The sequence below is a fragment of the Aquila chrysaetos genome, chromosome W, assembly GCF_900496995.4.
Source record: "Aquila chrysaetos chrysaetos chromosome W, bAquChr1.4, whole genome shotgun sequence".
Lineage (NCBI taxonomy): Eukaryota > Metazoa > Chordata > Aves > Accipitriformes > Accipitridae > Aquila > Aquila chrysaetos.
This window is the reverse complement of record NC_054457.1, coordinates 1,647,719-1,674,724: the sequence shown is the minus strand read 5'-3', so window position 1 is coordinate 1,674,724 and position 27,006 is coordinate 1,647,719. Positions and strand designations below refer to the sequence as shown.

Here is a 27,006-nt window from a genome sequence, read left to right as displayed (position 1 = left end):
TGTTTTGTTACGAATTTTAAAATTGTATTTCTTCCTACAGTGGCATTCTAGTAGGTATAAAAATAATGTGAAGTGGTTTTAAAAACAACCATCTAAGATGTTTTCTGGTGCTTGTGGAGTATATTAAGAGGGTGGAGCTTTGTCAAGTAATCTACTTTAGTTTTGCTAGTAAAAAAATAAAAAAAGGAAACTGCTTTCATTGTGAGCTGTGCTATCATGTGGATTTTTGTAATACAAAAATAAGGTGCCATGGTGGCTGGTACCTTATGAATACATCTTACTGCAGTGGTAACACTGATTAGTTCATGTAATTCTGGACTGCGTGCAGTTCTGCTTGGTGTTAAATTTTTGTTCTTGTCTGCAGACTTTCATAATTAACCTTTGTGTCTCTGTTCCCCTTTGCAGAATAATGGGGAGGAGAAAAGGGCAGCAGCTCTAAAATTAATGAAAACCAGCTTACTATGCAGAAGTGGCAAGATAAGCAATGTTTGGAGAGGTTTAGCAGTAGACAGGAGGAAAGATGGAGCCATGGGTCTATGAAGTGCCAGTCCTAATAAGTGAGGTAATGTTGCAGTTGAGTGGGTTCCAGCAGGGTGGATGTCCATTTACCCATCTGGAAGCAAGAAGATCCATCAAGTACCTGTGTTCTCTGACTAAATTTACTAATGAACAGAAACTGGAAGGTGTTACTAAAAATCTGGGTAGTCAGCTCAGATACTCATACCAAGAAATAAGTGGTGCTGAATTTAAAAACAGTCCACTAACTGGTATGTGTATGGCACTGAATGTTGAAAGTTGACAGGCTGTTCCTGTCACTGCCTCTAACCAGAGAGTTCAGGTGTATGCCCTGGTTATTAGGCACACTGATCCTCACAGACCATTGTGTCTAACACAGTATTGCAGAATGCAAGATAGTTAACACAATAGCTGAATAAACAAACTTTGCTTGCATAGTTGGCATTGTCCCTGTATCTTACAGACTGCTTATCACTGAAATATACTTACCAGATAAAAGGTGAGATTAGATTGTCCAGCTAATTTCACTTTAAATCTCATGATTTCTCTTTTTCCCAACTGACCATGAAGCAGTTGTGCAGCAGAAATCCTGAAGACTTGAAAGGCTAAATGTCCTTTATACGAGTTGCAATTTGACCTTGATACATAGCGAAAAACTATTGATTCAGTAGTTCTTCAGTCTTAAAACTTTGTTAGAAAGCAGTCTTTTCCATGCATCTCATGCTGATGATCAGTTTCTTGTTTATATATTTTTATTTTTAAGTGTAAGGAAAACCTGAGGATTCTTGGTGGTCCTTGGATAACCATTTGAGAAGTGTGGGGATTTTTTAAGCCTGTGTTTTGACACCCCATGGATTTTTTTTGAAGGAAAGAGCTGCCATGTGTACAGCAGTAAACAGTAGTCTATTAGATGAATTTTGGTTTTAGTAACATTTACTGAGTAATTTCAAGATGAGAACAGTCATCTGAGTTCATTGTAGCTCAAATCTTTAGAACTATGAAAAAAGCCATAACAATGGGAGATGGTCACTTCAAACAGGATTGATTTGGCTTTTTTATTTTAAAAAAGTCCCTTGTGGGTTGTTTATTTTTTTCTTCCTGTGTTAAGATAAACATTGTTTCATTTATACAAATATACACAATTAATTCTTGGCTTTACTTTCTTCTGTCTTACTGAGAATGATCAGTTGCATGTGGTGTGGTTACTGCTACATCCTTCACTATCTGAAAGTAAAGATAAATCTCCAGTTGCTGTATTGGTGATGTGCGAGATGATAAAAAATGGGCAGTAGTTGGACATATTGCCAATGCTTTGGCTGTATGTTACTAATGATTTAGATGTAGTTTTTCTTATTTTGTTCTAATGCCTCGCATGTTGTAAGCTTTTTGCTCATCACGTTTCCTTTATCTCCACTGGAATTAAATTGATTACTTGAAAACAACAGTAATTGCTTAAAAGAATATAGAAGCCCTGATGTACCTAGATGTGACATTAACAGGAAATCTCACTGTTCCTCAAATGCAAAGATTGATTTCTTCTATCTTGTTAAAAGGCTTAAAAGTAGTATCTGAAGGAAAAATACATCGTGGCCTTTACTAGGAAGTGAAATGAGCAACATTTGTGAGCTGTGTGCCTCCCAACCCATGCAGAACTCCACTACGTGCCTTTAAGCTCACTAGATGTGGGCCAACCATATTCCTTGGTCTGTGGACTGTGTTATGCTCTCTTGGCCTCCCTTGCAGACTTCTGGGCTCAGCCTCTTTGCTTTCTTCCCCTTACAGAAATGAAATCTCACAGTTGTTATGAAGAGGCCGTTTATCTCTGCTTTATTAACTGTGCAGATTCCCTATGCTGACTGTATGGCTACTCTGCATTTAAAGCCTAACTGAAATCATGAAAGCAAACACAGGTTTGTCAAAAAACCCCACACAAAACCCAAGAAACTTACAAGAAACACAAATATCTCAGCAAAACAGCAAACTCTTAAATGCATTTCTTTCCATTTTCATTGCCCTCTTGAGTGTTCTTGGAGCACAGCTCACAGCCTGCTGCAAATTCTAGTCATTATTTAAGCAAAGACCACACTAACATTTTTCTACAACTCCCCCCCCAAACTTGCAGTCTCAGATGATTTCAGTCAGGTCATCTTTCCCCTTCTCTGCTGGTGAAAGACCCTTTCATTTCACAGCTTGTAGTCCTGTATTGGCTTTGTGTGGCAAGGTTTTGGTAGCAGGGGGGGTTACAGGGGTGGCTTCTGTAAGAAGCTGCTGGAAGCTTCCCCTATGTCCGACACAGCCAATACCAGCCGGCTCTAAGATGGACCCGCCGCCAGCCAAGGCCGAGCCAATCAGTGATAGTGGTAGCGCCTCTGTGATAACATTTTTAAGAAGGAAAAAAAGTTGCAGGGCACACAGAAACAGCAGCTGGAGAGAGGAGTGAGAACATGTAGGAGAAACAACCCTGCAGACCCCCAGGTCAGTGAAGAAGGAGGGGGAGGAGATGCTCCAGGCGCCGGAGCAGAGATTCCCCTGCAGCCCGTGGTGAAGACCATAGTGAGGCAGGCTGTCCCCCTGCAGCCCATGGAGGTCCACGGTGGAGCAGATATCCACCTGCAGCCCATGGAGGACCCCACGCCAGAGCAGGTGGGTGCCCGAAGGAGGCTGTGACCCCGTGGGAAGCCCATGCTGGAGCAGGCTCCTGGCAGGACCTGCAGATCTATGGAGAGAGGAGCCCACGGAGCAGGTTTTCTGGCAGGACATGTGGCCCTGTGGGGGACCCACGCTGGAGCAGTGTGCTCCTGAAGGACTGTACACCATGGAAGGGACCCATGCTGGAGCAGTTCGTGAAGAACTGCAGCCTGTGGGAAGGACCCACATTGCAGAAGTTTGTGGAGGACTGTCTCCCGTCGGAGGGACCCCATGCTGGAGCAGGGGAAGAGTGTGATGAGTCCTGCCCCTGAGGAGGATGAAGCGGCAGAGATAACGTGTGATGAACTGACCGTAAACCCCATTCCCCATCCCCCTGCGCCGCTGCGGGGGGTAGGTAGAGAATCCGGGAGTGAAGTTGTGCCCGGGAAGAAGGGAGGGGTGGAGGGAAGGTGTTTTGAGATTTGGTTTTATTTCTCATTACCCTACTCTGGTTGATTGGTAATAAATTGATTTAATTTTCCCCAAGTTGAATCTGTTTTGCCCATGACGGTAATTGGTGAGTGATCTCTCCTGTCCTTATCTTGACCCACGAGCCCTTTGTTATATTTTTTTTCTCCCCTGTCCATCTGAGGGGGGTGGGGGGAGTGATAGAACAGCTTTGGTGGGCACCTGGTGTTCAGCCAGGGTCAGCCACCACAAGTCCCTTTTTGCCAGGAAACTTTCCGGGCAGCCTCACTGGCTGATAGAAGCACCCTGCTGAGTGACTTGCTGTTCAGTTGCATTATTCTGGGGTTCAGCATTAAAAAATGGTTTGCTTGGATAATAATGACCTCTTTATCCACAGAAGCTACCCAATGAATGGGTAATTATTGAGGTTTACTGACAATCTACTGTTAGTCTTTTGTTACCATTCCTTGTTCATTCACTCCAACTGCTTCTTGTCTTCCCCATGGTGCTTTTTATCTCCTGTTCAAATGGAATTCATGGTCTGACACAAATACAGTCTCCAGTGTCAAACAGACCTCATGCACTTTGCGTGGACATTTACTCAAACTAGGCACAGCAGTGCAAGAAGCAAGAAGAGAATGGATTAATGCTTCTGGTTCTAAAATATTCACAGGTTACTTGCATTGCTGCTACTGTTTCCACCTTTAAAGAAATGCATGTGTAAGCGCTGTGAGCTGCAAATGTTTTGTCTTATGTAAAAATAATATTATTAGCTGTCTGTCACCTAAAATAAGGAATGTGGATGGCCAAGTGAAGCTGGAAAAGACTATTTCTGTTGTAGCAATTAGTGACATTTAGATAATATCGATATGAATTACTTTCAAAGCCATTGTCACATTTTGCTTTTTTGACAACTTAATTAGAGATCAAGACCTTACTTGTGGTAAAGATAATGAACATAGCATCTTTTGGCATGGTCTTCAGGGCGCTGCCTCAGTGGAGTGCAGTGCAACAGAGGTCAGCTTGCAATGCCATTGGTGCCATATATGCGCCATGGCCAGATTTTGAAAGGTACAGAAAAGAGCTGGAGCCACAGCAATTGAAAGGGGCCTTGGAGGCAGCAGCTTCTGGCATCTGCTACGCTCTGAATGTCCTGGGAGCTGCTGCCACAGACTTGGACAACCTGTTTCTGATAAGTTCAACAACATCTTGCCCCTCTGCAAGGGAAATTTCCACTCCCACCACACAAGTTTGCTACTGACAAATACAGTCTCTAAATTCGGGATGGAGGACAGGGAAAGGTGTAGGCTACTTACCCACTTATCACTGACCCCTGAGTTATAACGTTTTCAGATAAGCCATTCTTTTGAGAAAAGCCATTGTCTGTTGTTTTGAGGGATGTTTTGTCTAGTGAATGCATTCCCTACAATAGGATTGTTCTTGTTTTTAAGACTCTCTTGGGAAGTCCAGCACATGCAGACTTTTGTGGATGACCTTGTGATATAGTGATGTTCAGTGTCTTTGCCATGTGATTGTTTTAGATGCCAGACTTTAAGTATTCCTTTCCTTTTCAGACAGTGAGTTGCTGAGTTTGAAATTATCAAGATTTTCAATTTGCTACTCAGCTTCCCTGCAGTTCTGATTTCACTGGAGATAACATAACTCTGTCTCCAGTAGGTTTGCAAAAATGCCAGGTCACTTGAATCATCTCCTGTAGGCTTTGTGCCTGTTTTGGGTTTGTGTGGTGGAGTTTTGGTAGCAGGGGAGGGGGCTACAGGGGTGGCTCCTGTGAGAAGCTGCTAGAAGCTTCCCCGGCTCCAAGCCGGACCCACCTCTGGCCAAGGCCGACCCAATCAGTGATGGTGGTAGTGCCTCTGGGATAACAGATTTAAGAAGGGGGACCTACAGTGGGGGAGGAGATTGAAATGAGAGAGAAATACCTATGCAGATACTGAGGTCAGTGAAGGAGGGGGAGGAGGTGCGCCAGAGGAGGTTGATGCCCCTGCAGCATGTGGGGAGATGGCAGGCTGTCCCCCTGCAGCCCATGGAGGTGAAAAGTGGAGCAGATGCCCACCTGCAGCCCATGGAGGACCCCACGCCAGAGCAGTTGGATGCCTCTGAATATGGCTGTGACTCCATGGGAAAGCCTGCTCTGGAGCAGCCTGTGCCTGAAGGTCTGCGGCCTGTGGAAAGGACCCATGCCAGAGAAGTTCGTGGAGAGCTGTCTCCCATGGGAGTGACCCCATGCTGGAGCAGGGGAAGAGTGAGGGGTTGTATTGGGTTTGCATGGCAACGTTTTGGTAGCAGGGGGGGGTTACAGGGGTGGCTTCTGTGAGAAGCTGCTAGAAGCTTCCCCTATGTCTGACAGAGCCAATGCCAGCCAGCTCCAAGATGGACCCACTACTGGCCAAGGCCAAGCTGATGTACTTAAGCCACCTTAAAAAGGCCACAAACGTCTTGTGTAACAGGATAGCCTTTGTATATACAAGGCATGCCTTGCTAACACCTGTGCCCCTGAAGGAGAACTAAAAGACTGATATGAAGGGAACATCCTACCCCAGGAGGCACCGAAAGTAGAATAATTGCTAATAGGCATGAAGTCAGCAAAGACCTTCAGTAACTGGGGGAAAGGTAAAGGCAGCAGGGGGAGATCATGACCATGGACTCAATTCAAGACCAAAAAGATTTACCCCCCCCCACTCTCCTTGAGCATGTGCTGTAGAATAAAAGAACACTGTACCTTTAATTTGAAGCAGGGAAAACTTTACCCAACAGAAATTGTGGTAGATAAGCAACTACCAATAATAGTTTTGGGGAAGAGCTTTGGAAACTGAATATGTAAAACTAAACTGTATAAATTGCTTACCCGTTTAGGTATGAGGTGTGCTACCTTTGTGGATTACCACCCAGCCCCCATCTTTGCGCAAACATGACTTGGAATAAAATACCTCTGCTCTGTGTGTGTGTTGGCGTTTCGCACACTGGGTAACCAACCCCATTTTTGTGACAACAAAGCCAATCAGCGACAGTGGTAGCGCCTCTGTGATAACATTTTTAAGAAGGAAAAAAAGTTGCTGCGGCACAGAATCTGCAACCGGAGAGAAAGGAGTGAGAACATGTAAGAGAAAACCCTGCAGACACCAAGGTCAGTGAAGAAGGAGGGGGAGGAGATGCTCCAGGTGCCGGAGCAGAGATTCCCCTGCAGCCTGTGGTGAAGACCATGGTGAGGCAGGCTGTCCCCCTGCAGTCCATGGAGGTCCACAGTGGAGCAGATATCCACCTGCAGCCCATGGAGGACCCCACGCCAGAGCAGGTGGATGTGCCCGAAGGAGGCTGTGACCCCGTGGGAAGCCCGCGCTGGAGCAGGCTCCTGGCAGGACCTGTGGACCTGTGGAGAGAGGAGCCCACGCTGGAGCAGGTTTTCTGACAGGACTTGTGACCCTGCGGGGGACACACACTGGAGCAGTCCATTCCTGAAGGACTGTACACCATGGAAGGGACCCACGCTGAGCAGTTTGTGAAGAACTGCAGCCCGTGGGAAGGACCCACGTTGGAGAAGTTAGTGGAGGACTGTCTCCAGTGGGAGGGACCCCATGCTGGAGCAGGGGAAGAGTGTGATGAGTCCTTCCCCTAAGGAGGATGAAGCGGCAGAGACAATGTGTGATGAACTGACCGTAACCCCCATTCCCTGTCCCCCTGCTCAGCTGGGGGGGGGGGGTAGGTAGAGAATCCGGGAGTGAAGTTGTGCCCAGGAAGAAGGGAGGGGTGGGGGGAAGGTGTTTTGAGATTTGGTTTTATTTCTCATTACCCTACTCTGCTTTGATTAGCAATAAGTTCAGTTAATTTTCCACAAGTCTGTTTTGCCTGTGATGGTAATTATTTGAGTGATCTCTCCCTGTCCTTATCTCGACCCAGGAGCCCTTTGTTATATTTTCTCTCCCCTGTCCAGCTGAGGAGGGGGAGTGATAGAGTGGCTGCACGGTGCTTAGTTGCTGGCTGGGGTTAAACCACAACAGGAGTCCTCCCTCTGAAGTGGAAGGAGCTGAACTGACTGCAACCCCCATCCCCCAGCGCCACCGGGGGGAGGAGGTAGAGAAAACCGGGAGTGGAGTTGAGCCAGGAAGGAGGGAGGGGTGGGGGGAAGGTGTTTTAAGACTTGGTTTTACTTCTCAGTATCCTTGTTTTGATTTGATTTGTAGAAAACCAAATGGATTTTGTTTCTTCCCCAAGTTGAGTCTGTCTTTTGCCCGTGACTATAATTGGTGAGTGATCTCTCCCTGTCCTTGTCTTGACCCATGAGGGTTTCTTTATATTTTCTCCTCCTCATCCCACCGGGGGCCGGGGGAGGAGTGAGCAAGTGGCTGTGTGGTGCTTTGTTACTGGCTGGGGCTTAAACCATGACAGTGCCAAAGATAAAGAAACACAGTTGTCCAGTTAATGTTTGCTCAGCTCTTTGCACATGGAAAACACTGTGTACAAGTACTAAGTAGAACTATCTCTTGTTATATGTTGTCATTTCTTGTGTGACATTTACTGGTAATCTCAAAGACAACTGAGTTTTAATATCCTGATGTGGTGGTGATGAAAAAAGTTGGTACCTTTTTTAACATCTTTTTTAATTCTTGTGCTTCTCTGGAAAGGAAAATGTTCACTTTGTGACAGAGAAAACAATGCGTAAAATAGGTAATGCAAGTTTAAACTACCAAAAATGGGCTTTGATATGAAGGTTTATCTTTGGACTCAAAGCAATTTGTCGACTAAACACACTGTGTGTGATCCCAATGATGAAGGATTTTTACTGGGCACTTTCAGCCCCAAGTGTATAGTAGCTACTTTATTAGTATCTTGCAACCATAGAATCATCTCTAGGTTTGCAGAGGAAATAACCTGTGCATAGAGGAAGCTTAGAGGAGCCACACAGTCAACAGTGATGTCGGAAGGACAATCTGTTGTTGAAACCATAGGAACAAGAATGGAAGGTCCCTGCATTGAATCCATTGAAGCAAGGAGGTGAAACAATGAGGTTCTGTCAATGCTATTGCCTTACTTCTGATTTATATCACAAGTGCCCAGTTCTGGAGTAGTATCAAGAAAAAAGTGTGTCCTTAGCTAAGCTAGCTTGATTTTAATATTAAAAATGACACCCACTTGTGCATAATGAGTATGTAAATTTAAGACCACCTTAATGTAATGAGTTAGGTAATCATTTAGACATGCGTAGAAGTACTTTTGTTATATAAATTGTTTGTAACCAATTATGTATTTTGTTACCACTTTTTTCTTGATCCTGATGTGTATATAAGACCCTGTTTGCATGTCAAGTGTGTGCTGGCTTTGTGGAGTTACCACCTAGCACCCATCTCTGCGCAGACATGAAATAAACAAATATCTCGACTCTGTGTGTTATCGGCTCTTCGCACACTGGGTGAAGAACCCCGTTTTGGGACAACAACAACTGTCAATACAATTACTGTCGGTAACCGCTGCTAAAGTGTGTGTCTATGCCTGATGGAGCTGCAGTTTTGACCGTTTGAACTATCCCAATGTTGATCATTGAAGGTGTTGTGAGCACTCTTCTTTTGGCTTGAGTATCGTGTGCTTTTTAATGACTAATCATAAAGTGATGGGATAAATCAAATCAATCAGTTCTCTCCTGCACTCTACCTCACTCCATTAACCTTGACCAGACAGTGCCCTGTGCAGGAGTGGCTTTCCAACCCAAGCTTGGCTAGCTCTTTCCTGCCAACTTCTTTCTCAGGTTCCTAAATGTGGAAAACACTTAACTTTTATGTGTCTTTGTCTGTGCCATTTCTTTGGGTTGGGCTTTTGTTTCAGCTTTCAATGGTAAGAAATGTGTGCAGGATCATTCAGGAGAGCCTGGGCACAGTGCTAGTGCTAATAATCTTTCTCCCTTCTTTTTCTTTAACCCCAGACCAATGAGTGGAATAAGAACGATGATCGGCTGCTGCAGGCAGTGGAGAATGGCAATCCTGAGAAAGTGGCTTCATTGCTGGGTAAAAAGGGAGCCAGTGCCACCAAACAAGATAGTGAGGGCAAAACTGCGTAAGTCCAACTTAAACTTGTGATTTAAGCACAAGGGAGGGTGAAAAAACAGCCTTGGATGTACATGCGACTTACAGGAATTAAGAACCAGAGACCATCCTGAAAATGAAGTTTTCTTTTTCACCTGAAGCACAGTACGTTCTGGAAAGCTTCTTTCTGATAGTCTACATTTAAAATTCCATTTCAGAATCACAAACCCATTGAAGTAACTTGAAGCTGGATTGCTGGGTAGATTGGGGCCATTTTAGGACAGGGCATTTTGGGACTTGGGACTTTCATGGCACACTGCAGACTGTGCGCTCCAAAAGGCATTAATCTTTGGGGCTATTTTTTCCCATGAACATTAGTTTAATGACATGGAAATGAAGATAAATGGGTTAGTTCGAACTGAAACTATGGTGATTGGGTTTTAAAATCTTGCAGATGCTAATGATTCGTGCAACTGTTCCTTGTTTTGATTGAAGCTTGGCAGTGAAAGTTTTGAGTGAACGAGACTCCTTTTGCAGTCTCAATATATTTCATACATAGCATTTTCTTCTTCTGTTCTTCTTCTTGTTCTCCTGTGAACATTCTGAATTGTGGAAGATAAAAGATACCAGTAAGAAAATTACAGCCAAGAGATTGCTATCCTTAACTTTCTTATGGCATAGAAAGATGATTAAATGGATAAATGAGAAATAGGCATCCCGTGTGTCATGGTATAAGCCCATCCAGTAACAAAGCACCACGAAGCTGCTCGCTCACTCCTCCCCCTGCCGGCCCCGGTGGGATGAGGAGAAGAAAATATAAAGAAACGCTCATGGGTCAAGACAAGGACAGGGAGAGATCACTCACCAATTATAGTCACGGGCAAAAGACAGACTCAACTTGGGGAAGAAACAAAATCCATTTAGTTTTCTACAAATCAAATCAAAACAAGGATACTGAGAAGTAAAACCAAGTCTTAAAACACCTTCCCCCCACCCCTCCCTCCTTCCTGGCTCAACTCCACTCCCGGTTTTCTCTACCTCCTCCCCCCAGTGGCGCAGGGGGATGGGGAATGGGGGTTGGGGTCAGTTTATCACACATTGTCTCTGCTGCTCCTTCCTCCTCAGGGGGAGAACTCCTCACTCTTCCCCTGCTCCAGCGTGGGGTCCCTCCCACAGGAGACAGTTCTCCACTCGCATCGGTCCTTTCCGCAAGCCGCAGACCTTCAGGCACAGGCTGCTCCAGCGCGGGCTTTCCCGTGGAGTCACGGCCATCTTCAGGGGCATCCAACTGCTCCAGCGTGGGGGTCCTCCATGGGCTGCAGGTGGGCATCTGCTCCACCGTTCACCTCCATGGGCTGCAGGGGCATCACCTCCTCTGGTGCACCTCCTCCCCCTCCTTCACTGACCTTGGTATCTGCATAGGTATTTCTCTCACATTCCAATCTCCTCCCCCTCTGCAGGTTCCCCTTCTTAAATCTGTTATCCCAGAGGCGCTACCACCATCACTGATTGGGTCGGCCTGGGCCAGAGGCAGGTCTGACTTGGAGCCAGGGAAGCTTCTAGCAGCTTCTCACAGGAGCCACCCCTGTAGCCCCCTCCCCTGCTACCAGAAAAACCCGTGCCACACAAACCCAAAACATCGTTACAGAATCAAAGCCTTCATAAAGTTCTGGATAGATAGGGAGAAAGGAAAATAGTTTCTAGTCTTGGGAGAGGCAGCACGAGGCAATTTTATACCAAATAATAAGTTCTAATTAATTACCTCTGGGTTACATTTTTTGAGTAATACTCTGTTTCTTGCTTGGTCTGTTTGTTTCCTACATCTGCTCTATTTCTGTTCTGCATATGAGGAAATTGAATGATGGCAATGACTCATAATGACCTGCAACTTCTTACTGCGGAAGTTCAAGTCCTCCAATTACTTCAAGTGGGCTTTCTCCACACTTTAATATGTTTTTAATTTTATAAAGTTGCATACGTGTGGTTTTCTTCTGAACATAATCAAAGCATGACTTCCATTGAATCTTCTGAATTACAGCTATGTTTAGCATCTCATGTTTTTACAGTCAACATAACTTCAGAGCTAGATTCTTAAGCTGCGCTGTATCCAGTGTAAACACCTATTTTGCAAGTTTCATATATAATTTGATACTATGATTTTTTTCTAGGGAACCAATGAGTACACCCAAGCCTCTTAACTCTAAAAAATTGGATTGTTGTAACTGTAGGGATCTGATGCAATGATTTTCAGCTTTACAGGGATACACTACAAAATTCCTCTTTTTTCCCCTCTTTATTTGCAACTACAAAGAAGTTGATGACCTTATATTTATATTAATGATGCAGTTACTAATAATGCAGATATAAATACTTCTTTTAATTGCTTGGAACAAATGTGAATTAATGCTATGAAGATCTCTGCTTTTGCTTGTTTCGTATAATCATTTAATTGTCTTTTACTTTTTTAGGTATTTCTGTGTAGTGGTTTAAAAGAAAGCTTGAGAGAGAACGAAGAAAAATAGTATTGCTGTGATACAGAAATACAGTTTGTTAACTCTCATTCTGTTTCCAGTACTTTGCAAAACTTAGAAATAGCCTGAGCAGGTCTGTTTCCTCAGTTTTGAAAGATAGAGACTGACAGGTGTAGAAACAATGACACTGATCTGGAGAGACATAGCTACCAAAGAGTATCATGACCCAGAAATGTACTCCAGCATGGCTTATTAATAATGGGCAGTGTCTTGTTTGCATTTTTCCTACTTCAGAGTCTTTTTTTTTAGTGTGTGTATGGATGCATCTGTGTGTACGTGTACACATGAACGCATGCTCTAAAACCAAAATACTGTTGTCTAAGCAATGTTCTCAAATGCAAAATGAAGTACAGCCATCATTTTTGTATAGGTGTTACCGAAAAGCTCGGAATGAAGAACTTATCAACACCAATTTAGTGTAGATAAGCAGACACTTCTTTATTGACGGCCGGGTGCGTGGGCGAGTCCTCTCACGAACCACGCACACCTGTCACCAAAACAATACACCTTATATTAGGACTTATTGATGCATAATCATTAGATTTCCAAGAAAAGTTATACATATTCATTAGACTTCCGGGAAATCATTAGCATATGTAAATGTCCTTTACGCAGGCGCAGTGAAGGTCTCTGGTGGTCCTCAGGAGTCCTCTGGTGGTCTTTCATAGTCTTCCTCACTCGTCCGCTTCTTGACCTCTCAGGTGTCTCCAAGCAGCAAACTGGTGTCCATAACGGTTTCCTTAGTGTTTAAAACAAACACTACAAGACTACCAATCTTTGTCAAAACTTCTGTGGTTAAATGATTTTGAACAATACTTATGGTTACACATTATACATTTTCTAAGCTCCTAAGTTCCTAAGGCTACATTTCAAACTTAACACTCCCATACTTATGCTTCGCAATTTTCTACTTTTTAGTCAAACCAAACTCTTTTATAATCAGATTTTAATTTCTTTATCTTGTTATCTAAGTTCTAAATGTTCTACTAGGTGATTTTAGCCAATTTCTCCGGTCTTGGTACGGGGCTATACAGGGGATTTCACAGCAGACACTGGTTGGTGGTTAAATGTATAAAATACAACATACATATTATTTTGCTAAAATATTAAAATTAAATATGATTAATTCTAACTAATAATAAATCAATGACAAATCAGTAACATAGGTAAGCTTGTTTCTCCTATGTTTGCAGTACAATGCCAGGGCTATTAGTCCGAGAGTCAATATTTGTTTCGGCATATACTGGTGGTGGACTGCATTCTGGTGGAACAATTGGAACCTCTCTCATGATCATGCGATTTACTGAAATCCTATTGATAAATTGTCTCTTCAGACAAGCATATAGTAGCATGATCATCAAAAAGACAATTAGTAACAGAAACAGAGTCTTGATTATAGACCATAACCAAGAGCTCGGATTCCATCCCAATCCACTAAAAATTTTTCCCAGCCAATCTTCTGACATATCTTCTCGAATAGTTTCAGTTTCTTTTTCAACTTTGCTCAGTAACTCCAAATCACGTTCTACGTCCTGAGTGACATTAGGAATATGAATACAACAATGGTCCACTCTGTCTTTGAGATATCCACACACTCCATGTTCCTTAAGTAAAAGTAGGTCTAAAGCCATTCTATTTTAGAGAGTCATCCTAGATGTCGCCTACAGCTATACGTTCAATTCCTTGAACCACTTTTTTGTGATGTCTGCTAATTTTTCTACCTGACCTGTTAACTGGTGGAGCCATTCTCTGTTTCTATATGAAGCTATAGGGTTCAAAAGGGATTCAAGTGCCCAGCCAATTTTCACTCCTGTTGATGGTTCGTTCCATGTATCATCATCTATTTCAGACCTCTTGGTTCGTTTTAACTTTAAATTCTCCAAGGGTCCTTTGAATGGCGATTTCTTTCAAATCGGGCATAATGTTGGCATGTCTAAAATAACTTGTTTTACCGTGTTATCTAATGATAAGTGAGTTGTCCAAGTTCTATCACTTAATGCCCAAACTAAATGTCCCAGACTCTGAATGGTAGATTTTCTACAACTGAAAAAGGTTCCCCTTTTGGGTGTGAATGTTTCAGTTAATTGGAGATCATTTTTGAATCCTCTACACAAGCAGCTATACTTCAAGGCCGCAGCTAAAGGAGGAATTCTTTCGATTGCTGGGTCTTTAGTACTACAATAATAAATTTTTTCACATCTCCACCAAGATACTAATTCTTCTTTTTTTTCGTAATGTACTCCCCCTGTCGTCTACTAATGGCCAGGCTGTATTAACTGATTCATCCCAAGTAAAGCACTAAAAAGTTTTGGCCATATATTGAAATTGAGACAATATGGTCATAGACCATACTGAATCCCAGCTAACTGTTTTTTCTGGTATGGTTTGATTGGCCTCACCACATTTCCATTCCATGATGCTCCGGCTCTCATTAGTTTTGATTCGTACATCATATGAACACCAACCCATAGGGCTACTCACCATAAACATGTCTCCTATAGAAGAGGCTGGTGTAAATTGATGATTTGATAATTTCAAGCAATCTTCTTCTCTGCCTATCCATTTCCATTGTTTTCTAATGATCTTTACCTGTTCAGACCATTTAGTCACTGGCCTTTGTTTGCAATAGGTGGTTTTGTTTTTATGTTCCAGGGTAGTTAAATTCATAGTTAAAATTCCCCAAGGAATAGATTCCCCCACTGCTCTTGGTATCGGCAAACAAGCAGTAATTTGGGTAACATTTTGCAAGCTGGCAAATCCCTTAATCAATCCTAACATCAAATTTTCTTCGGACATTTTTTTTTCAGGAATGCCAATCAATTGTTCTGTTTCTACTTGTCTTTTGTTCCTAATCATCAAATCAGTCCAGGTTTCCACCATCATTATCTGCCGAACTAATATAAAAAGAACAAGCACAAACAGATATGAAAAATTAGACATGTTTCAGAGTCAGTTTTAAAGTCTTTGGATCCCGGCTAATAATCTTCCATGGAGTAGGTGCCTTCTTCACTCGAGTATAGTGTATCCAAGCATCCGATTCTGCAATTTTAATAGCCGTGAAGGTGGTTAACAGTATCTGGAAGCGTCCTTTCCAACGTTCCTGCAGGGGTTCGGAAGTCCACGTTTTCACATAGACATAGGCTCCTGGTTGTAAGTCATGCACCGGAACTTCCAGGGATAATGGTCTATTCCACACTACTGCTCTCCAAATTGCAGTCAAAGTTTTTCCTAAGGAAAGCAAATAGTTATACACATCTTGTTTTCCTTTTACATGCATGTTCGGGTTTGGTTCTGGAGATTCATAAGGTTTCTCATACAATAATTCATAAGGACTGACTGAGGTTCCACTCTTTGGCTGTACTCTGATTCACAATGTCAATAGAAGTGCTTGAGGCCATTTTAAATTAGTCTCTTGACAAATTTTGCTTATTTGCCTTTTTAAGGTTTGATTCATTCTTTCTACTTTCCCACTGGATTGTGGCCTCCATGGGGTATGCAAATCCCATGTAATACCCAGAATTTTGCTAACATTTTGGACCACTTCTGCAACAAAGTGTGGACCTCTGTCAGAAAAAATTCCAATAGGAACTCCAAACCTTGGAATTATTTCTTGTAGTAACCATTTTACTACTTCCTTTGCTTGTGTGGAACGACAGGGAAAAGCTTCTGGCCATCCTGTAAAAGTATCAACCCCCACCAGGATGTACCGATACCCATTCTGCTTAGGTAGTTCTGAAAAATCTACTTGCCAATAATCTCCAGGCTCTGTACCAGATTTTATTCGACCCATTTGAACCTTTTTCCTGATTATTGGATTATTTTTCAAACATACTTCACATTTTGCAGTTGTTATTTTAGCTATTCCTAACATTCTGAGCGATACCACTTGTTTTTGTAAGGAAGTTACTAGGGCCTCTGCTCCCCAGTGACACTCCTGATGCTTTGTTTGAATTATTTCTCTCATCAAAAAGGGTGGAACTACTACCTGTCCTTTAGGTGTTACCCACCATCCGGCTAGGTTTTTCTTAGTATTTAATAATTGACCTAGCTTATTATCTTCCTCTGAGTATTTTGGTTCTTCCCTAGGGAGAGGTACTGTTTTGGAGGGAATTAATGCCATTTGCAATGCTCTTTCCTTTACTACCTTTCTTGCCGTTCGGTCGGCTAAATTATTTCCAGCAATTTCCTTTGTGTTTCCAATTTGATGTGCTTTACAGTGCGTGATTGCTACCTGATCTGGTTTTTGAACTGCTTGTAATAATTGTAAAATTTCATCTTGGTGTTTAATATTTGATCCCTGGGAGGACAATAATCCTCTTTCTTTCCACAATGCTGCATGGACATGTACCACTCCAAAAGCATACTTTGAATCTGTCCAAATATTTACTTTCTTCTCCTCGCTTAGTTCTAAAGCTCGAATCAAAGCAATAAGTTCCGCTTTCTGAGCTGAGGTGGTACTTGGCAATGCTTCTGCTTCTATAACTGTGGTGTCTGTTGTTACCGCATATCCAGCGTATCGAACTCCTTGCTCTACAAAGCTGCTACCATCTGTATACAGTTCCCAGTCCGGTCGCTCCAATGGTACATTCTTCAAATCTTCACGACTGGAATAAACATATTCAATAGCAGCCAGGCAATCATGTTCCAATTGTCCTTCTTCCTGTATGGAACTTAAAAACACAGCTGGATTTGCCAGGTTAGTTGTTTTTAAAATTACATCATCTTGTTGAGTTAATATTACTTGATACTTCATCATTCTGCTCGGAGATAGCCAGTGTCCCCCCTTTTGTTCTAGAACAGTTTTCACCATGTGTGGGACATAGACTGTTATTGTTTTTCCCAAAGTCAATTTCCGAGGTTCTTGTATAATCATCACTGTTGCAGCCACTGCTCTAAGACAATTTGGCCACCCTTTACTCACTGTGTCCAGTTGTTTGGAGAAGTACCTGACCGGTCGTTTCCAGCTCCCCATCTTCTGGGTTAACACACCAAGTGCCAGGTGTTGTCTTTCATGAACGAACAGCTGAAAATCTTTAGTTAAATCAGGGAGGCCTAAAGCAGGTGCAGACATTAAAGCGCGTTTTAACTCTGTAAAGGCCCTTTGCTGTTTTGGACCCCACACAAAGGAAGAGTTCTTTTGGGCCTCATATAACGGTTTAGCTATTAGACCGTAGTCCATGATCCAAAGACGACACCACCCTGCCATTCCCAAGAACGCTCTAAGTTCATGGATATTTTTTGGCTCAGGTATACTACAGATTGTTTCTTTGCGATCTTTTCCCAGTTGTCTCTGCCCTTTTGAAATCTCTAAGCCCAGATATATCACAGTCTGACATGCTATTTGGGCTTTCTTCCTGGATACCTTGTATCCATTTAGTCCCAGAAAATTCAAGACATCAATGGTTACCTGTATGCAGGTAGATCTTTCTTCTGTAGCAATCAATATGTCATCCACATATTGTAGAAGTAAATGTTCAGGTCTTGGTTTGTCCTGTTTCCAGATTTCAAGCTCTTTTGCCAGCTGGTTTCCAAAAATTGTCGGGCTATTTTTAAATCCTTGGGGTAGTCTTGTCCATGTCAGCTGCATCTTTCGCCCAGTTTGTGGATTTTCCCATTGGAAAGCAAACAACTTTCTGCTTTCCTTCTCCAAGGGTATGCAAAAGAAAGCATCTTTTAAATCAAGCACTGTAAACCACTGATGAGTCTCCTTTAACGCTGTTAACAATGTATAAGGATTTGCAACCACAGGATATATGTCTTTGGCTATTTGATTCACTGCTCTCAAATCTTGCACTAACCTGTATTCTCCCGAGGGTTTTCTAACTGGTAAAATAGGAGTATTATATTCAGATTCACATTCCTCCAAAATTTTATACTTCAAAAATTTGTCAATCAATTTCTTTAACTCCTGCCTGACCTCTGGTTTAATTGGGTATTGTTTAATTTTTACTGTTCCTGCATCTTCTTTTAGATCTATTTTTACAGGTGCTGCTAATTTTGATTTACCAGGAATATCTGTTTCCCACACTGTAGGGATCACTGCAAAATCCACCTCTGGTGGAATTTCCTGCTCCTCCACTTTTTCTTGTATCATTAGGATTTCTCCTGTTTTTGACTCAGGTATCTTCAAAAAGAGTTCTCCTTCCTCAAAAACAATTTGTGCATTTAATTTAGATAACAAATCCCTTCCTAACAAGGGTATCGGGCATTCTGGTACATACAAAAATTCATGTGTAATTATTTTATTTCCAAATTTCAAATCCAGAGGTTGCAGGAATGGTCTGTTTTCTTCTTTCCCTGTTGCTCCTACTATGTTTGCTGTTTTTGTTCCAATTTTTCCTTTACAAGTATTTAATACCGAAAATGTCGCTCCTGTATCTATTAAAAATTTGACTTCTTTTTCTCCCAGCTTAATTATAACCAGAGGCTCAGCTGGGTTCCCCTCCGGTCCTCTTCATTCATCCAAAACCATCATTCTGGCTACCTCCTTCTGAATATTTCCTCCTGAACACTGCACATTTTTAGGACAATCTTTTCTCCAATGTCCTTCCTCCCGACACAAAGCACACTGATTCACTCCTAAGGGGGTGTTAAAATTCCAATTGCTAAAATTCATAAATCCTCTCTGTCCACTGCCACCTCGTCCTCTTCCTCCAATGTATACAGAGGCCACCAATGATTACAGTATTCAATCATTTGATTTTTACGTAAATCATCATACAATTCACCCCAATGTGCCAACAAACATCCCAACGGAGATGTTTTCGATATCTTTCCATCAGTGGACAAATTTCCCATACTCTTACTCTTAAATAATTTGGCAAATGCCATTATGTTTATACCCAATACCAAATATCTATTAAATATATAACAAATATCAAAAATCAATAATCAATTATCAGATGTTAAATACCAAACCAAATACCAAATGCCAAATATCAAATACAAAGTTTCAAATACCAAATACATATATCAAACACCAGATATTAAATAAATACAAATAACAATTGTTGCCAGGTAATGGAGTCCACCTACTTGCCTAGGGCACGGACAAAGCCGACTTCCCTAAGCAAGAGTCATAACCAATATCCCCTGGCAAGATTATTAACCAGCAAATATATTCACACTTTATAACTTCCAACCTCAATAAGAAACACTACAATTGTTGCCAAGACTTACTTCATGCTCAGTTGCACATCCCACACTTACAACACTCACGATACTTCCAACTACACAATATATCTCACCAAATTTGTTGGAGATTTTTTTTGGGGGGGGGGGGGGGGTTTTTGGTTTTTTTTTTTTTAAATTTTTTTTTTTTTTTTTTTTAAATTTGGGACTCAAACCCAAAATTTCCAAAATACTTTTGAAGCTGGGTCTCTAACCCACTCAAAAGTTGTGGGAGTCTAACCCACTCCCAAATTGTCCAACCCAGCAATAGCTTTCGCTTATGTCTTACGGGCAGACGCCTAGGCTTCCACTTCCTTCAGGATCCTTTAGTCCAACCTTGCGCAGCTTTCGCCGCATCTGACAGGCAGACGATACCGGTGGGACTCTAACCCACTCGGGGGGACTCTAACCCCAAACAATACCGGTGGGACTCTAACCCACTATCCTTAATATTTAAAAGAAGTGTCTTACCAAAATCCAGGGGACATCGCAAAGAGCCTTATGGATCGGGGATCGATGGGTATCCCCGAGAAATCCTCGGTGCCGGCAGGAACCGATCGGGTCCCCGACTCCTCCGGTCTCTCTCAGCGAGGTCCCATCTGGGTCGCCAAAAACTGTTACCGAAAAGTTCGGAATGAAGAACTTATCAACACCAATTTAGTGTAGATAAGCAGACGCTTCTTTATTGACGGCCGGGTGCGTGGGCGAGTCCTCTCACGAACCACGCACACCTGTCACCAAAACAATACACCTTATATTAGGACTTATTGATGCATAATCATTAGATTTCCAAGAAAAGTTATACATATTCATTAGACTTCTGGGAAATCATTAGCATATGTAAATGTCCTTTACGCAGGCGCAGTGAAGGTCTCTGGTGGTCCTCAGGAGTCCTCTGGTGGTCTTTCATAGTCTTCCTCACTCGTCCGCTTCTTGACCTCTCAGGTGTCTCCAAGCAGCAAACTGGTGTCCATAACGGTTTCCTTAGTGTTTAAAACAAACACTACAAGACTACCAATCTTTGTCAAAACTTCTGTGGTTAAATGATTTTGAACAATACTTATGGTTACACATTATACATTTTCTAAGCTCCTAAGTTCCTAAGGCTACATTTCAAACTTAACACTCCCATACTTATGCTTCGCAATTTTCTACTTTTTAGTCAAACCAAACTCTTTTATAATCAGATTTTAATTTCTTTATCTTGTTATCTAAGTTCTAAATGTTCTACTAGGTGATTTTAGCCAATTTCTCCGGTCTTGGTACGGGGCTATACAGGGGATTTCACAGCAGACACTGGTTGGTGGTTAAATGTATAAAATACAACATACATATTATTTTGCTAAAATATTAAAATTAAATATGATTAATTCTAACTAATAATAAATCAATGACAAATCAGTAACTATAGCAGTTAGTAGAAATTATATATTTTCATTTCAACCAGAATGTTCATACCTTGGAGGCTGAGCTGAAAATAAATTTTTCAGCATATTCTAACCCCAAATCCTTCATATTTATCATGTACATAGTATTCATTTTTCTTTTCTTTCTTTTGGATTTTATTGTATAATGCAGTGGGGTTAGTGGCATGAAGGACATCACTGTTCAAAAAGTAAGTCAGTCAGGTTTTAAATACCTTTTTGTTGGAGATATGGGAGGAATAAAACAAAGGAAGCTACTTAACCCCTATAAGCGGTTAATGAGGCACTACCCTCAGAGAAGGGAGCACCCAGATAAGCACAAGGGAAGCTCTACTACTGATAAAATCAAAGAGGTACTTGAACTTTGAGCGAACTATCCTAATTAACATAGTAAAAACGCGGATCTTGGGCAAGGAAAGCCCCCTACCAACAGAAGCCCCTTCCTCACAAAACACGCACACTAAAAAAGGAGGATGCTGTGACTTTAAATGGAGACGAGGCTCGCGAGAACCAATAGGAGCAAGGGTGACTGAGCAAAACTGTAAAAGTACTGATAACTGTTGCTCGAATGTATAAATGTCTTACGCGTGTTAACCGAGTGTGCTAGATTTGTTGAGTCACCACCTGGCACCCATGTCTGCGCAGACATGAAATAAACATCTCGGCTCTGTGTGTAATCAGCTCTTTGCACACCGGGTAAAGAACCCTGTTTTGGGACAACATTTTGACAGAGATTCTTTCCTTGTATGTAATAATATTTCTCTTAAAGGAAGCTATTGGAAGAATACAGACTTACTGCAGTTATTATACTGTTCTTGTTGAGAAAGAAAACCATGGAAAATGGTTTAGATAGCTGAACTTGATCTTCAGAATTGGAGAAGTCATTTGAGCCCATTCCTATGAAATGGAAGAAGAACTGATTAGCATCCTCCCTTTCTTGATTCCACATTGCTATAAATCCTCTAGTGATACCAAAAAAGCCGGTCGAAGAAACTCTCTAAGACTCGTTCACCTGTTGCACCAACACCACTAATTTCTTCAGAACTTAATTCCCCCTCTAAGGTGTTTAAAACTGAAAAGGTGGCTCCAGTGTCAACTAAAAACTCAATTTTCTGTTCTCCCAGGTTAGCTGTAACCAGAGGTTCTGCTGGGAGACTCACCTCCGGTCCCCGTCAGATACTTTCACTCAACTTTCCCAGGAAAGGGGGAACTTGCTGAGATTGTGCGGTCGAGATTGGGATCACTTGTGACCTTGTAGGTCTCAGGGGACATTCCCCTTTCCAGTGTCCTTCTTGTTTACAGTATGCACACTGATTCGGTCCCAGGGGCTGGTTTAATCCCACTGGCGAGCCCAATCCAGTTCCTCTCCCTCGTCCCATTCCTCGACCACATCCGCTTCCTCGAGGAATAACTCCTCTGCCTCATCCCATGCCAGCTCCTACTTCCAGAGCAGCCACTAACCTTGCATCATTTTACTCTGTAATTCATCTCTATTTCTATATGCCACCCAAGCAACTTCTAATAATTTTCCCCAGTCTCAAGAATCTGCTCCTTGTAATTTTTGTAATTTCCTTCTGATATCATCAGAGGATTGTCCTATTGACGTGCGGAAACGGACTCCACAATCAGTGAGATTGTAAAGTAGGTATGTTCATTCAGCGCTGGGCAGCACGGGGGGTAGTCCCACCAAAGTCGTGCGCACCTGATGCGGCAGTTCGCTTCAAATTTATACAGTCAAGTGTTACATATACATGAGGTTTCACAATATGCCTATACATAGGCATGATCTATCCCCGCTTCATATTAAAATTAGTTCCAAAAGTCACAAGGCTGGTCTTGGCTGGTTTTTGGGGTCGACTGCTGCTTCTTATCAGGGACTATCTCCTGCCCCAGCCAGCCTCAACAATGCAAACATGAAGCACCACTTCTCATCCTCTTGGGCCACGTCTACCTCTATTGAAATTTCTTTAACTTCATTATAAGCTAGATAATTATTAAACAGTTCTTATCTATATCCATATATCTACTATATCTACTAAGGTTCCTTTGGCTCCCTGTTTCACTATAAGTAAAGGAGCCATTTTAGCTTTTCCTTCTTCAGACAGACTCAGGATCCATATTAGTATATTTCCTAGCAGCATCTTTTAATCTGCTTAGAAATTCAGTGGGAGACTCTTTTCTATCTTGTTTAATTTCATATAATTTAGACATGTTAATTGCCTTAGGCATAGCATTTCTAATTCCGAATAGAACCCATTTTTTATATTGATCTAGCAGTCTTCTCTGAGCCAAATCATTAGGATCCCATCTGGGATCCGTAGATGGAAAATTTTGTTCCACTGTTCCCTGTAATACTCCAGAAGCCACTTGTCCTTCTACCTGGGTTTTAGCAACCCTCCGGATCATATCTCTTTCTGCGCTATGAAAAAGTACATCTATTATTACTTGTATGTCTTTCCAATCAGGATCCTGAGTCTGAATCATTGTTTCAAAAGCGTGGGCTGTTTGATCAGGGTTTTCCTGATAGCTCCCAGCTGCTATTTTCCAATTATTTAAATCCGCAATAGAAAAGGGTACTTTAATAGTTGCCACACCCTCAGTCCCAAGCGCCTGACGAAGAGGAGCTTGAATAACTTTGCTCTGTTTAGCTCTCGTTCGCCCTGGGACAGGACTACTCATGGGCTCTCTTTCATCACTATTTCTGGGAGCAGCTCTAGGTGGGGCCCTTCGGGGTCCAATTATCATTTCAGTATCATCCTCCCGTTCTTGCTCATATAACTTTAAACATCTTTGCCCAATACTACATGCATAACATCACCTTTTGAGCTTATTATCACCTTTTTTGTTTTTCTCTCTTTCCAAAGATAGTACAAAAGGATCGCCGGGTGGCATATTAATTCTACAATCCTTTTGCCACTCAGGATGATTTCTTTAAGGTAAAGAACAAATCACAATACATAACTTCATCCCATTTCTGCTCACGTCTCAAAAATAACATAAGTTGTAACATGGTGTTATAATTTAGTGTCCCATTCACAGGCCACTTTTCCCCTTCATCAAGCTTATACAGAGGCCACCAATGATTACAATATTTAATCAAATCTCCTCTCCGCATGTTACCACCTGGGACACCCCCCAGCTGTTTCCAGTGCTTTAAAACACACCCCAAAGGTGATTTTTTAGGGAGTTCACTTGACTGTCCTGTTCCCATTATCAATACCTTCAATATACAAAAATCAAGATTGGAAAATCAAATATCAAAGCCTAAGTCTAAATACCAAACAGAATCAAGCAGAGATCTAAGGTCAAATCCAAAATCAATAGTCAAATCCCAAAGCCTTAATCAAACTACCGAGACCAAACCAAATGAGTAGCTTCACCTTCAACCAGCAAGACGAGTACCCTTTACCAGAGCAGTACTTCTACCAGAAGACCAGATTTTTAAGGATCCTTTTATACCTCTTCCTTGCTGACCTCTCTTACTCAGGCTTACAGGTAAGAGTACCAGACCAGAATACCAGAACCAGGTTAATCAAAAGAATGCCTTTAAATAAAATCTTACCAGTGGCCTTGGCTTGTGAGCCCGGGGAATGGGGATCAAGGGTCTCCCCAAGAAATCTCAGTGCCAGCTGGAGGTCCTGTGATCCCACGTCCATCGAGTCTCAGAAGCCTCGTCCCATCTGGGTCGCCAAAATGATACCGAAAAGCCGGTTGAAGAAACTGTCTAAGACTCGTTTTGGAGTTTTAGAAAGCAGGCATTCTTTATTGCAGTGCTGGATGCACGGGGGATAGTTCCACCTAGTGTGCATACCACAGCTTTAGCACTAACAGGTTATATAGAATAACGAATTGCATGTTAATCAGATTAGTATACATATACATAAAAATCATTGTAACTGATTATCGTAGTACTGCCTACATCTGATCATGCGCAATGAAGGATCCATCTGAGTCAAAGGGCTGCTTTTACGACCACCGACCCATTTGAGATTCTGTTGTCTGTCCTTGAAGTCTTTATTCTTGTCCTTGTTTTTTGATCTTGTAGCTTAACGCAGCTTCAGTCACATGTGGTCAGTTTCAACATTGTTCTCATCTAGCGTACAGGAACATCTAGTCATAAGAGCCAAGAACTGCAAAACTTAAGAATAATTACTAGTTAATCACTTGACTACACTTTTGTAATTATCCCCCCGGCTACCCTTTGTCTATTGTTTCAACCATAATGTTAATATATGATCATTTATCAAATCTCAGTTTTACAGTCATCTAGCAGCAAACCAGTTTTCATAGAAGGTACAAAATATTAAAACCATAAAAGTTTGAACAAACCACATGAAATGTATGGACATATGCTATCACTAGGAGACCTTTGAAATTCTGGCAGTCTCTACATTATTTTCTTGTGCACATGTTGGGGGTCCTCAGTCTAACACCATGCTCTGGAAGATATTTCTCTTGCACAGACTGTGTTATCTTTTAAAATTGCCCAAACACTTAAGTAGAAAAGCATACCAGCATATTGTCTTTTGAAAATTGTACCAGGATAGGAGCTACAAGATGGGTCTAGTGCCTGAGGATTGTCACCTCTCCAGGAATGGAGTTCATTGATGTTCCAGTGACCTGATATGATCCCTGACAGGAAATATTTTTTTTAATTTACTTTTATCATGATATTTAATTTATGGTGGTCTAGATGGTCACAACAATGTCTAGGTTTCAGAGCATGAACAAAATAAAGACCACAGTGATCTCCACCTGTGTTATGTCTAGCCAACAGATGGCTGAAATCTGGTTCTTATTCCAAAATTTCTTGTAAAGTTTGTTTCCATGGGAGATTTGGGTGTAAAAGCTTTTGTCTCTCCCAGACTTACCTGAAGTACTTTTCAGGTTCAAATCCTGATTGTTCCTTTTTGTTCCTCATGTCCCCTGCAGCATTATTATGAATATAATTTAATTAAGATGTTGATATTTAATTTCCTGATAAATTACTTTCCACTTTAGTCTAGCTCTTAGAAATGTTAAGGAAACATCTGAGCATGGTTGGACAAAACTGTCCTCTGCCAGGATAGTATATTGGGCTAATTAACTTTCTATTACATTCAGTATGAACCAATTGTTAATGTACAGTGAGAGGAAATGCTCGTATCTCCATAATGGAGGAGCAATACTTTGATTTTATAATTTGGCAATACATTAAAAAAATCCACATTTCATGCAAACATTACTGCATTGAGAATCATGCAGGCTTTTAAATGAGATCTGTGGAGTGGAATTCATGTCAGTGGTTTGTTCCTGGCTATTGACTGAAACTCTATGTAGACCATTTCTGATGGTTTTGAGTACATGACCCCTCACTTACTTAGACTTGGAGATGCACCATGATCCAATTTTTAGTTCTTAGCTATATTTTTGACAGGACTTGAAATCAACAACATTCAAGTTCAATTATATGCATTTTTTTAAGCAAATTTTTATAAGATATTTTAGTATTTTTATGCCTTCATGTTATTAAAAAAAAAGTGAAGAGGCCATCTTCTGAAGAGACAGAAATTAACACTCTTTAGTTTGATTTCAATTACAAAGATCCTAAACTTCACTTCTGAAAAACTGAAGCTTTTTACTTTCTCTCTTTAGTGATTTCCTATATTGTAAAACAAATAAATTCCACTTATTTAAAGAACAAACTCACTATTTCATATAAAGTTCTTTGAGCATTGAGAAACATCCCACGGGTTTTGCATCTTACATGCACAGGACTTCCTGCAGATGATAGCTAGAGTTCAAAGGGGAAACAATCAGTCTGTATTTCTTCTAGGAGCCAGCTTGCATCTTCTGTTTTATACTTGCTTTTTCACACAGGCTGACAGGATGGCTATTCTTAATAAACTATTGCATTTCATTATCTATTATTAGGGCTGTCATCTCAGAAGAAAGCAAGTTGCCTCTGAAGGGCCCCTGTACACATGTTCGAATAGCCTGTGAGCTGCCTGTTCCACTCCTGTTCATGGGTAGGATTGGCCAAACCTGTAATGCAGCATCAGACAGCCACTGGAATTCCCTGTAAAGCAGCTCCATTCACAGAGTTGCCAAGTACCCATATTTTACCAATCCTGGCCAGGTTTCAAGAAGATTGTCAGTTGCTTGGATCAGAGCATAGCCTAGATGGTTGGAAGTTTTTGTATGCCTGTGTTTTGGGTTTGTGTGGCGGAGTTTTTGGTAGCGGGGGAGGGGCTGCAG

The 27,006-nt window shown here is 41.7% G+C and overlaps 2 long non-coding RNA genes across 2 annotated transcripts in view; both read left to right on the top strand.

The window, feature by feature from the left end:
* The window catches only part of LOC121232799, a 114,332-nt gene extending 103,892 nt beyond the window's left edge, over positions 1 to 10,440 (top strand). The window contains exon 3 of the long non-coding RNA XR_005931687.1: positions 9,545 to 10,440. This is a non-coding gene — a long non-coding RNA (uncharacterized LOC121232799). The remainder of the gene's footprint in view (positions 1 to 9,544) is intronic.
* On the top strand, positions 5,984 to 6,570 carry LOC121232801. The gene is made up of 2 exons (XR_005931691.1): positions 5,984 to 6,243; positions 6,487 to 6,570. It is a non-coding gene; the product is annotated as an uncharacterized LOC121232801 (long non-coding RNA).
* Positions 10,441 to 27,006: the final 16,566 nt, after the last annotated feature.